Source organism: Bubalus kerabau, chromosome 21 (genome assembly GCF_029407905.1).
Source record: "Bubalus kerabau isolate K-KA32 ecotype Philippines breed swamp buffalo chromosome 21, PCC_UOA_SB_1v2, whole genome shotgun sequence".
Classification (NCBI taxonomy): domain Eukaryota; kingdom Metazoa; phylum Chordata; class Mammalia; order Artiodactyla; family Bovidae; genus Bubalus; species Bubalus kerabau.
Window position 1 is genome coordinate 22,696,306 of NC_073644.1, and position 12,454 is coordinate 22,708,759.

Consider the following 12,454-nt stretch of genomic DNA (forward strand, 5'->3'; position numbering starts at 1 on the left):
GCACGGTGGTCGTTCCCCAGTTGGTTTTTTAGTGGCGCGGCTACATGCACATATATTATAGTAATTACTTTCTGGGTGCCCTCTGTAAGATGGCAGAAATATGCTCCACATCGCCCCATGTTATGTGTGAGGCATAAAGCCATATTGTAAGATAATCAAAGGCTTCTGAGAAAGGCTTGTGCTGATTAATAAAGTGTTTATGGTACTTTGTTTTGGGGGAGATTGTGATAGATATTTTAGAGCCACCCAAATGGAATAGAAAATACCACATTGTTATGGGAGGCCCTTCATCAGCTTGAGAGAGATTGCTGGGGAGTTTCGTGATGGCTAAAAGCCTGGAATTAGATGGGGAAACAGAAAGAGAAGCTTGGAGGGGGAGGCTTGGGGTTTTGAAGGGGGAGAGGCTGGGAACTGGGAGAATTTCAGCAGCAAGTGTGGATTGTTCAGGATCTAACATTAACTTGTGGTTGTTTATTTTACATATAATAGAATAGCTAAATGATGGAGTGTATTAGTTCTTTAATAATTTATAGAAATACTTTGATGTTGCAGTAATTACATTAAAGGTCACATATCAAAGGTAATTTGGTTGAGCAGCTGTGATGGTTTCTCAGAAGCAATCAATACCACTGTCCGTGGTGCTGATTTCACCAAGGGGCCTGCCAGATTAAAGAAGGCTTATTACCAGACAGAAAGGCCCAGGGGAAATCAGCAGCACATTGGAGCAACGCGCCTGCCCCCCCTTCCACCGATAATTAACACTGTTCCCCATAATCTGTGCTAATCCTTCATACTGGGAGATCCAGTGGCATTTTTCTGAAACCACAAAGACAAGTTGGGCAAGTTTGGAAGAAAGAAAAAAAAAAAAGTGAATGTATGTTGGGAGGTGGGAGGGGAGAGGAGAGAGGCCAACAATGGAACTAAAACATAGCCGAGTCCTCTGGCGGTGCCTGGAAGGCTGTCCTTTCTTCAGAGGCCTCACAGGGAGACTGGGAGACACGAGGCCTCAAAGACTCGATCACAATTCTCAGGGCAGGCACAGCCCACAGCGGGAGGGATGGGAAGAAAAGACAGGATTTCAGCTCAAACTTCCCAGGGCACATTGTCTGTGCACAAACTCACATGGAGATTAATGAAAAACAAAGTGACCAGATTTTAAAGCGGAGTCATTTGGATTCCAGAAAGCAGGACTTGGTGTCATTATTGAGATCAGAGAAAGTGAGCTGCTGGCAAATACTGGGACAGGACCAAGCAAAGTGCTCCCACCCGACCATATAATGGGTATTGCCACCAGCTGAGGCAGGCTGACTGGCTGCTTGGTTAGGCAGCAGAGAGAGGCCTCTTCTTGTCTGGGGTCACCACCCGAGGTGCCCTGGTGAGTGCACTCCTTGTCTGATGAAGGAGAAAAAAATTGAAAAAAAAAAAAAAAAAAAGAACCTGGAAACCAGTAACCTCAGCAATTTAGGCACTTTTCCAGACTTCAACATCCATTAAAATCAATCAATTAAAATCAGTCCTCCACTTTCTCACTGGAGAGAGGCAGAGGGGAGGAGATGGGACCCGCAGCCCATTCTGTGTCCCAGCAAGTTGCAGGGCTAGTATCCCGTTGACAGCAGGGAACACTGCCTTGGTTGTCATCTGTGGGCACTGAACACACGTACACCTCCACCACCAAAAACAATAACCAAACCACAGAAACAGAGCTAGAGACACCCCTCCCACGTGTCCTCATGTGGGGACTGGGAAGAGGAGCTGACATTTCTGTTAGGATCAGTGGAAGCTCAGAAACCACGTGGTCACAGTGGGTGTTTGTACAAGTCAGAGGTCAGTATCCCTGGGAACCAGCCTACCCAAGGCCTCTGGGGTGGCTGACGGAGTCAGCCCTAGACCAGTGTTACAAATGGATTATTGTTTCTTAATTTGGCATGCCTTCAGTAAAATGAGATTACTGAGCCACAAAGCCTCATCAGGGTCCCTTCGAGCAGGGTCTTCTGCCAGCATCCAGGAAGTGATTCCGCTTTTCTGAAACTCTCCATCTCTCCCTCACACTCTCAACTTCACTCTCTCTCCTGACCCCTTGCCCTCTTCAGCCCACCTTCTTCCATCCCCAGCGTGTGTTCATCATTTATAGGGTAACCATCAACGTAGCTTCTCAACCTATCAACAAGAATTTCCTGTGTGTGCCGAGCACTGTGTCAGGCATCCAGGCAGACACAGAGATAAGAAAATTGCATTCCCACCTCTCTTGGAGCTGTCCATCAAGTTGGAGACAGAAGTCACACATACATCAGTGATACAAGACAGCGCTATCATAAAGTGGGTAGAGTAGAAAATAGCTCAATGATAACAGTTAATACTTATTAAGCACTTACTATCTGACAGGCATGATGCAAGCAGGTTACCTCCATTACCCCATTTTATCTTCACAGCCACCCTGTGGGGAAGATGTCATGAGTATCTGCCATACATGAGGAGATCCCCAGACTGGAGAGATTAGGCAGTTTGCCCAAGGTTACACATAAACGGCCAAGAAAGTACCATCACCAGCTCTGCTACCAAAACCCAGGATATCTACCTCTACTTTCCAAGGCCACCAGTTGCTTTAGAGGGACCTGGAAAACTATGGGGTCAGTGTTATTCACTCAGTCATGTCTGATTCTCTGCGACCCCGTGGACTATAGCCCACCAGGCTCCTCTGTCCATGGAATTCTCCAAGCCAGAATACTGGAGTGGGTAGCCATTCCCATCTCCAAGGGGTCTTCCTGAGCCAGGGATTAAACCCAGGTCTCCTGCACTGCAGGCAGATTTTTTACCATCCGAGCCACCAGGGAAGTTATCAGGAGTTGCTCAAAAGTGTGTTCAGGATCTGTGCAGGGTGGGACTAGAAAGTTGGAAGGAAGGTGGGAGTGTCAGATGAGAGCAGTGGTCTGAGAATCAGCCTAGAAGATGAGGCGCCCACGACAGGCCAGGAGCCATGAGCTGGACAGGAGAGGTCCACTTGGAGAGCTCCCTGGGGCCTGAGTAGGCACAGGAGGCCTCTCAGAAGAATTTTGTTCCTTAAAATAGGCCCCTGCTGCTCAATTCCAGCTCCCCCTGCCTTTGGGACTTCGCTGGGAATTGTCTCCCAGGAAGAGTCCATATGTTTCCAAAGGTAGGATTGCAGGCCCTCTGGGAAGAGCCTGTGATCAGGGAACCAGGCTTCATGGGCAGCAGTGACCAGATCTTTGCTCTGCTAGCAGAAGACCAGGTTCCTCGCCAGGGCTGCTAAAGGGGGGAAGAGGTGGTCCAGTTAGCAGGAGCCTGGAACAGGGAGAAGAGGGGGCGGGCAGAGGGGGGCGGGCGGGGGCGAGTGGGAGCTGTATCTGCTTGGTAAACATTAAAGTTCCAATTCACTAGTTAAAGATTGGCTTTTGTGCCCTGGCTCCGGCAACCTGAGAATACAAAGCAAGCCCGCACACTCCTCCGTGGCTGTCCCCTACCCGCACCCCGGCCCCAGTTCAGCCTGGTCGACAAGCACCATTGCTGCCATCACACCTCCCCATTCAGGTCCCCACTGCTCAGGACCCGTCATCTCCATGGACATTCAATGTGACCTTCTTTGAGTTTACCAGGAGCGATGTTAAAGCAGAAAATTAAAAAAGGGCAAGACTCCACTGGATTTCTAGAGCTGCTGACTCGGGGTGTGCTCCTTGCTCCCCCTTCCTTCCATGTTTGTTTCCTTGAGTCCCATCATCATATTTCTCTTTGTGCCTGTTTCCTCTTCTTTTCTGTCCCTTCTGGTCACCTTCTTCCCTCTCACTTCCCATCCTTTCCCCTTTATCCTTCTCACTGGCCTCTCCCGCACACCGTCCCTCTGACTCCTTCTCCCCACTCACCTCTGCCTCGACACCCAGAGGGGGCTCTCGTGGGACCTCCACCAGCTCACCTGGGACTTCCCTGGTGAGGCCCATCTCCCTCCTGACAGCCCCACCTGGGAAGGATCCGTCTAATTTTATGTATAACTGTAAAGATGAATGATAAGTAGAAAGGATGCAGGCAAGAACAAGATGAATAAATTATAAAGGGCAAATGATGACAAGACAGGGGTCCCCAGAGACAGTGATATGATAACAGAAACTAAAGATGAATTTATGATGGATGTAGGTAGCATGTTCGGGGCAGTTTTACAACTTCTAGTGATTGGCGCAAAGTGTTTCATTTTAGAGATGTGATGTGTTTCCACTTGTCTGTCCTGTAGGCTCAGTCTCTATATGGTGAGTTTGGGTCCCAGGAGCATTTGTCTCTGATTTAGATGATGGGGTCACAAAGCCAGGTCCCTGCATCTCTCCACCTCCCTGTCCAGTGGTCCTTCTTGCTCCTGGTTTGGGGGGCCATTGTAACAAAGTCCCACAGGCCAGGCGACTTAAAATGACAGAGAGGTATTGTCTCACAGTTCTGGTGCTAGAAGACCAAGATCAAGGTGTTGGCAGGGCTGGCTCCTTCTGAGTGCTGGGAGGAGGACCTGTTCGCGCCTCCTTCCTCACTTCCAGTAGCCTCAGGCACTCCTGGGCTGGGAGAGGGTGTTCTTATGCCATCACGTACAGTAACCTTGGGCACTCCTGGTCTGGGAGACGGTGCTCTTATGCCATCACGTGAACTTCCTGGTGTGTGTGTGTGTGTCTGTGTCCGAATTCCCCCTTCTGATAAAGACACCAGTTGTATGGGTTGGGACCCAACCTGATGCCCTCCTCCCAGCTTGATTACATCTGCAAAGACCCTGTTTCATATAAGGTCACATTCATAGGTACTGGGGGTTCGGTCTTCAGCACCTTTTGTGGGGAGGGGAGGACGCAATTCAACCTGTAACACTGAAAAAGGGCATCCCTGTGGCCCTTCCACAGCAGAGAGAGAAAGGTCTTCAACAGTGTTTAAGTCACTGGGTAGGGTGGGGTAGAGAGGATCCCACCAGCCCTTCCTCTGCTTCTCCCCACTGGCCTCATGCTCTTTTCTTTTTCTCTCTTGGGGAAATGAATGACATATCTTCTCTCTTTTCCCATATTCTCTACAGAAAACTCTTCATCTGTCCTTTTAGGGCAGTGGGTCTTAACAGGGAGCACATTTGCCCCCAACAGGACCTACGGACATTGTCTGGAGATGCTGGAGGTATCTGATAAGCAGAGGTCAGGATGCTGCTAAACATCTTACAATGCACAGGAGAGCCCCACAACAAAGCAGCATCTGACCCCAGAATGTCAGTGGTGCCGAGGGCCCTGTGCTGGGACTGATCGCAGATGGAAAAGGCACAGTGAGGCCCTGGGCGGGAGCTTCTGTCTCTCTTACTCCCTGCTTCTCAGTCACCTGGGGGACAAGCCCCAGGGTCCTCAGAGTATTAGAGGCGGGAGGGTTCGTCAAGGGGCACAAGCTCAAATGGCATAAGCACAGAGTGAACAATGGGCGGCAGAAGAGGACGAAGGCTCCCCTCCAGGCTGAGAGGCAGTTTCTGAGCAGCCGTTCACACACTCCTCTCTGCAGGCTGTCCAGCTTCAGCACCGACGGCTCGCTCAGTTTTCTCATTTTACCCACACGGAATCTGAGATCCGAGTGAGATGAGTTGCAGTTCACTCGTGACAGAGCTGGGGCCAGAATCCAGGCCTCCCTCACCCACCCATGTCGGGGGGTCTCCAGCACCCCCCTTTGGAAGAGTCCCCATCCTGACCGGAAGCAGATCGGGCAGGTGCGTCTCCAGCCAAGCCACCCCTCCCCTGCCCGCAGACCACACCGCAGGCTGGGGCAGAGCTGAGCACACAGGGTCTCCTCCTCAGGCTATCCCAGCAGGAGGGAGCACGGGTTTCCAGGAGAGAAGGCAGAAATACCTGAAATCCGGAGCATCTGCTCCTGCAGCACGCTCAGCTTGCCTGTCCTCTTCACGCCGGGGTCCTGGGTCCCACCTCCCTCAGCTTCCGTGCAGAGTCTCCCCTCCCCTCCCCTCCGCTCCTCCCAGGTCGCAAAGCCCTCCTCCCGCCAGGGCTGTGTTCTGTGTCTGAGTGCGCTCTTCTCTTCACTCGCCTGGGTGTGGGGGGTGTACCCAGTTTTCAGGTGAGTGACTCTCACAACCGCCCTGCTGCCCCCACAACAGAACCCAGGCCTAGCCATGGCCTGTCCTCAGCAAGACTCTCTCACGGAGTTGTCTGAAGGACCCAGAGAGCCTTGTGTCCACAGCCACCGTCTCTAAGTTGAAGGGATAAACAAGAGGCCACGTGAGGTGATGGTCAGAGCCTGGGCCGGGGTCAGGGAACCTGGGTGCCAGGTCCCACCTGCCGCAAACAAACCAGGTACTTTGGGGCAAAACGCTCAGCTTGGAGCCACTCTGAGCCTCCACCTTCTGGACTGTGGAAGGGGGTGGTGGTCCAGAGGGGCCTCTGGAACCTCTGACATTTTCTACAATTCTGAGACTAATAGACTCGGCATTATTCACCTTGCTGAAGCCAACAGGAAGGGGAGAGGAGGCCGAGGGGGAGGAAGGTGTCTCCTGGCCTCCACAGCCCGATTCCGTCTGTGACAAGTGTAATTAAGCGAGGGTCAGCTCGGTGTCTCCCTGAGGCAGAGCGGCCAGACTGCCCGCCCCCGAGGGCCGGCTCCAGGACAGCTTCAGGGAAGGGCTGCGCCCCCGCCTCCGTGTCCATCCCTGCCCCTGGGCCCCACACCTCCTCCATGCCCTCTGCTCAGGTTTCTTCCTAAGGAAACCAGGCAGAAATTTCTCAACTTTCTTCAACACTTGTCCAGGTATCGTTTGGACCATGACCCCCATCAGCCCAGTCATCAGCAGCAGTGTGTACAGGTTACCTGCTTGTGCCCCTTTCTTTTGAGGGAGGGGGGCATCAGACAAATGAGTGAGACACAGCTGAAGGTTTGGGAGGCACGTGTGAAGACTGCTCATGATCCAGAAAATGGCTTTAGGTAGCAAAAAATGGTAGTGATGGGAAGTGCCCAGAAGTTTAGCTGCAAGAGACGTTAGGACAAACCAGTGTCCTGGAGGAGCCCACCCCCTCCCACCGCGGTGGCCTCCCAGAGGCCTCCTCCCCCTCTGACATGCTTCCTAGACTGGCCCAGCAGTCATGGTGACATAAAGACCAACGCTTGCCTGGAAACCCCTTGGGCTGCGGTTACCCAGGGGCCCAGCTGAGCACAGGCTCCCTCACCAGCCACAGGTCCACACAGCTCTCAGCCAAGCACCTCACTTCCTTTCAGCCTCCTCTTCCTGCATAGCCCTTTGCTTCCAGGCTGCTCCGTTGTCCGATCCCTGGGTTGGGAAGATCCCCTGAAGGAGGGCATGGCCACCTACTCCAGCGTTCTTGCCTAGAGAGTCCCATGGACAGAGGAGCCTGGCGAGCTACAGGCCGTGGGGTCGCAGAGTCAGACATAACTGAGCGACTGACACACACCAGTGTTAACTCTGCCTTTCAGTGCTTGGAGTCCCGCCCCCCCAGTGCTTTCTGTACCTGCTCTCTTGCCCAGAGCTGATTCAGAGCTGGGTGTGGGCAGGGGCAGGGCACAGCTTCTCTGTCTACCCTGGACCTCGCAGGCCCTGGCAACACCAAGAAGCATTCCAGCAGATCCATTCTCAGGGCTCCTCTTCCATCCACATCACCCCTTGCCCCGCGGCCCCCTGGAAAGTTTCAGCTTAGCTCACCTGCGGGGCTACCCTTGGTAAGACAGGAGTTTCTCTCTCTGTGGTCTCGGGCGCCTGGAGGAAACCCTGTGTAGAAGGCTCTTTGGCCTGGCCAGTAGCAGCTAGCACGCGTGTGTCTGGGCAGCCAGGAGTGACCAGAGTGAAGGGGTTTCCCCACACATGTGTGTCAGCCGCAGGGGTGGGGGGAGGGGGTCTCAGTGGAGTGCCTAGGTGAGACCATATGAGGCTGTTTGAGGGTTTGCTGACCTTTCACCAAAGCACGAGGCAGAGAAGCAGGTTATCTGTGTGAACTCCTGCTGCGGGAATGGATGTATTTTAGGATTCGCAGAGTTTCTCCTAGAGAGTGCGTGCGTGGGCGAGTATAAAGAGCCAGGCGTCTGCTTTATGGGCCTGCATCGTGGCCAAAACGGTGGGCTGCCAAGTCCCGTCAAAGATGGGCAAGCCTGGGTGATGATGGCAGAAGACATTATGGTTATTTGTCCTTCAGATCTTCCTGAAAACAGTTAGAAAAGGGCTGGAGTTCAGGGCCCCAGTTCACTGTGGCCCTAGTGTGTGTGTTGAGCCAAGGCATTTGTGGTATGTTCTCAATTGGACCACCAGGGGGCGCAATGCAGGTGGGCTCCTGCTCTGTTGGCTGGGTGGACACAAGGCAACTTGCGAGACTGTGGTGTCCACTCTGCGCCCAGCAGAACACTCTGCTCCACCTTCCAGAGCGCTTACAGCTTGTGGGAACAACGGCAAACTGCTGGATGACTTGGGAGGAGTCTCATGACCTTCCTGGGCCTGTTTCCTAGTTCCTTGGTGAAAATCTTGTGTGTCAGCCCTTTGTATGCTGTGGAGCGCTATAAGTCCAGGGATCGCCATGAAGGACAGAACAGTGGTGTTGAGTGTGTTTGACCAGGGTCCTCTGGCACAGTAACATCCAGCGGCTCCTAACTCATTCATGAGATAGTTACAGGACAATAAAAATACAGAATGGTCAACGGTGTGATTTGGATTCTAAGCTTCACTCATCTCAGAAGAGGGAAGGACTGTGACTGGAATGACCGTGAAGGACCCCGTGGACAGGGAGACCAGTCCAGGTGTGCATCAGGGAGAGGAGATTGGAAAGGGAGTAAGGAGGGCTGACTTCGGGGAGCCAGGAAGGTCTGAATTGTCCTCCCAGAACTGGGGGTTCTGGGAGACTGTGGTGGGAAAGGCAGCAGGCCTTTCTCGCATTGCTGCCCTTCAGAACGTCCAGCCCGCACAGCCTGCAGGCCTCAGGCAACTCCAGGCAATGAGTCCTGGACATCCTGCTCACTCAGGCGTAATTTGGGCATTAGCAATCCCCAGCCTCCCTCCTCCCTGGGAAGGCCCTGCCTCCCTCTGCCCACCCACCCCAGTCCTCCAGGGCCTCTAGACCTAGCTCCAAGCCCTGCTTTCATCTAGGAAGCTCTCCTAGGCTGCTCTAACCCACATCAGTCTCCCCTTGGTCTGAGCAAGGTCAGCAGAGCCGGAGATCTAAGCCCTGGCTAAGGGTGGACCTGGGTCCAGAGCGTCAGCATCACCAGGTGCCTATTAGATGTGCAGAGTCTTCAGCACCACCAGGACCAGCTGAGCCAGGTCACTCAGCCTGCACCCCGCGGCATTTTAACAAGATCGCTAGGAGCATCATGTGCGTGCAAAGTCTGGGGACCACTGGCCTAACTTTAGGCTCTCAAAGACACTTCGTTTAAGTATTCCCAGAAGCAGACTTCAGAAAAGCATTTGAATGCAAGTGGGTTTTTTTAGATGGTGACCCCAGAAACATGAATAGGAAGTGATTAAATGCCACAGGGTGACAACCACCACTCATTGAGGACTCCCCGAAGGCCTGACGCTTCACAGATTTCTCTCATTTATCTGTCAAAACAGCATCACAGGGGCGCACTCTCGTGTAAGCATCGGCAGCAATGGTCTATGGACGAGGAGACTGAGGGGGAGGGGCTCACTCACCAGGGAGGGGTCTGGTTCCAGTGCCCACTCCTCTTCCACTGCATCCTGTGGGGCCAAGCATCACAAGGGCGGCCATGGGGTCACCTTCTTCTGTTTCTGTCACCCCAAAGTCAGGACCAGGCTGCTCCCACAGGAGGCTCTGGTGGGATTGCTAGACCCCCCGGGGGCCACGTGAGGCAGGGCAGTGGCCCCACAGCTGTCACCACACTCCAAACCTGCCTTTGGGTTGGAGAAGCCTTATTCTGCATGGGGAACAGAGTCGAATTCCAGCCCCAGTTCTGCCTGGAGCCTGACTGTGTGCCCTTGGAGAGTCACTTAACCCCTCTGAACCTCAATTTCAGTGACTGCCCAGTTAGTTGAAATGTGTTTGGCTGCAGTGGCTTCAACAAATGAAGCTTTGGATTTTTGCGTTAGCACGGACTCGGGATCTGATGTTGGCTTGGCAGCATAACGTCAGCATCAGTCTCTTTTTTCATGGTTATAAAATGGCTGCCTCAGCTCCACGCATCATACCCACAGTCCAGCAGAGTAAGTCCAGGTGTGTCTGTCCCTTTTATCGGGAATGCAAAAGACTTCCCAAGGCCCCTCCCCAGTAGAATTCTGTGTGGGTCTCGTTAGCCAGAACTATGTATGCTAGTGGTAAAGAATCTGCCTGGCAAAGCAGGAGACATAAGAGTCATGGGTTTGATCCCTGGATTGAGAAGATTCCCTGGAGGAGGGCATGGCAACCCACTCCAGTATTCTTGCCTGGAGACGCCCATGGACAAAGGAGCCTGGCGGGCTACAGTCCATGGGGTTGCAGAGTCAGACACAACTAGACGAACTCACATGTCCGTGACCACCCTAGCTGCAAAGGAGGCTGAGAAAAGGGATATCTTGCAAAGAAAGAGGCATGTATCTGCCATGATCACACCCGCTTTTATCAGTGAGAGGGGAGAGAGGATGGATAATGGGTAGGAGCCAAGAGAGTCCCCCCATTAGCCTCCTAGACATGGGTGGGGTTACAGAAGGGCAGGCTGGGCAGCGCGCAGAGCAGCAGCCCACCCCACACAGCTGCAGTGTCTGCCTTCAGCTCAGATCCTGACCCTGACCCTGATCCTGGTGTGAGGAGGCTGATTCAGAAAGAGTTGTTCAGAAAGAGGGTGTCCTAAGAGCTGCTTCTTCAACACAGTACTGCTGACTCAGCATGCCCATCCGACTGCTGACATGGTTTCTAATCCCATGCAATCCTTCATGGGGGATGAAGATTTCAGTCCCTTAGCTATCATATTTTTATCTTCTACATCTCTCTTGGACTGGTATCCTTCTGCACCCCTGTATGTGGCTTAAATATTAGAGAGTCAGAGGCCGCTGTGCCACACCCCAGCTGTCCCCATGTCACGGGGGTCCCACGGTCAGGTCCCCACTCTCGTTTTGTGGCCTGGGGGGACGCACACCTTCTGAAAGAGCCCTGCCAGTTTTCAGGGTGACAACTTGACTTTTCAGAAACGGAAGCAGCCGTGCTTCTGGCCTGTTGTCGGGGGTGTCTAGTGAGGCGTGTGCGATCTGTGCCAGGCTTGCCTGAGGACGAAGGATGTGCCCGCGTGATTGACTTCCACTGAGCTGCGCTGAGAGTAGGGAAGGGAAGGGGTGAGAGACACCCTGGCTGGCTTGTGTGGCCCCCGGCTCCTCAGGCCCTCCATCTGGGCTCAGCCTGAAGCCCCAGAAAGGCCCGCCCAGCCCTCGCTACTCCCCAGGGTGCGGGCTGTCCCATAAGGGAGTGAGCCTCCCGTCACAGAAGCATTCAAGCTGGGACTGAGTCCCTGGGGATGGGGGGTGGAGAGGGGGAGAAGTAGGGGAGACTCAGGAGGAGAACAATGCAGGAACCCCATGCTGGACGACTCATTTCTGTGAGGTGAGCCAAGACCATGATTTTCTGTGCTCCTGTTGGGTCTCCATCATAAACGGCCCCACAGCACACCCCTGCCAACCCAGTCCTCAACCCCAGCTACACCCATGACTCGCACTGTCAGCCTCCTTCCAAGAGGAGGGCCACCCAGCCCTCCCAATCTCTCCCTTCTCGGAGGACACTCGGGACCCACCACATCTCTGGGCAGTTTCAGGCCCCAAATTCAGCCAACCCAGCTCCACCACTCTGAGCTCTGTGACCTTGCACAAACCGCTTCACCCCTCTGTGCTTCGGTTTCATCCTCTAGACCCCGGGCTGCCAACAGTGCCTCTGCCCAGGGACTGCTACATGAAGTGATGCCAGCAAAGCGATGAACACCCTGTGTGCATGTGGGAACTCTGTAATGGGCTCCCCTCTGTTGCCGCTGTTGCTGTGGCCATCACCTGCACCCCCACCCTGCCCAGGAGGGAGTCCCCTGGCATGGCCCCCTCTGTCTGTCCCCACCCCTCCTGCCCTGGCCTGGCAGACAGCTGGCTCAGGGCACATAGCCCCATGGCTGACACAGGGCTGGCCACATGGGGGGCCGACGTACCTCAGTGAGAGGAAGCCAGGTGTGGGAGTGGTGGGAACATCCCTCAGACCCCTGGTCCTATCCCAGCTGAGGCCTGGCTGTGCTTGGAGAGGGAGGTTCCTGCCCCTTCCTGCCCCTCAGTCCCCGAGAGATGTTAACGAAGTCCGTGCTGAGAGTTTGCACGATCCCGGCATCCACGTGGTTTCTGATGGTCCAGGAGGCCCTTCGAGGCAGGGCGACCCAGGAATCTGAAATGAATATGCATTTGGCCTCTCCCAGCAGCTCTGACAGCTGGCATCCAACAGCTGGGACTGTTCAGAGCCTGAGAGAAGGTTTTTCATTCAATTGGTAA

At 53.8% G+C, this 12,454-nt stretch overlaps 1 protein-coding gene across 17 annotated transcripts in view; it reads left to right on the plus strand.

Annotated features, from left to right (window-relative positions):
- The window catches only part of CELF4 (CUGBP Elav-like family member 4), a 312,555-nt gene that overhangs the window by 81,244 nt on the left and 218,857 nt on the right, over positions 1-12,454 (plus strand). Inside the window, exon 3 of one of the 17 annotated variants that reach the window (XR_008706871.1) lies at positions 2,430-2,658. The exons of the other annotated variants lie outside the window; for them this stretch is intronic. The gene's annotated coding sequence lies outside the window, so the exon portion shown is untranslated. Of the gene's footprint in view, positions 1-2,429; positions 2,659-12,454 lie in introns of those variants that run through there. 17 annotated transcript variants of the gene reach the window in all.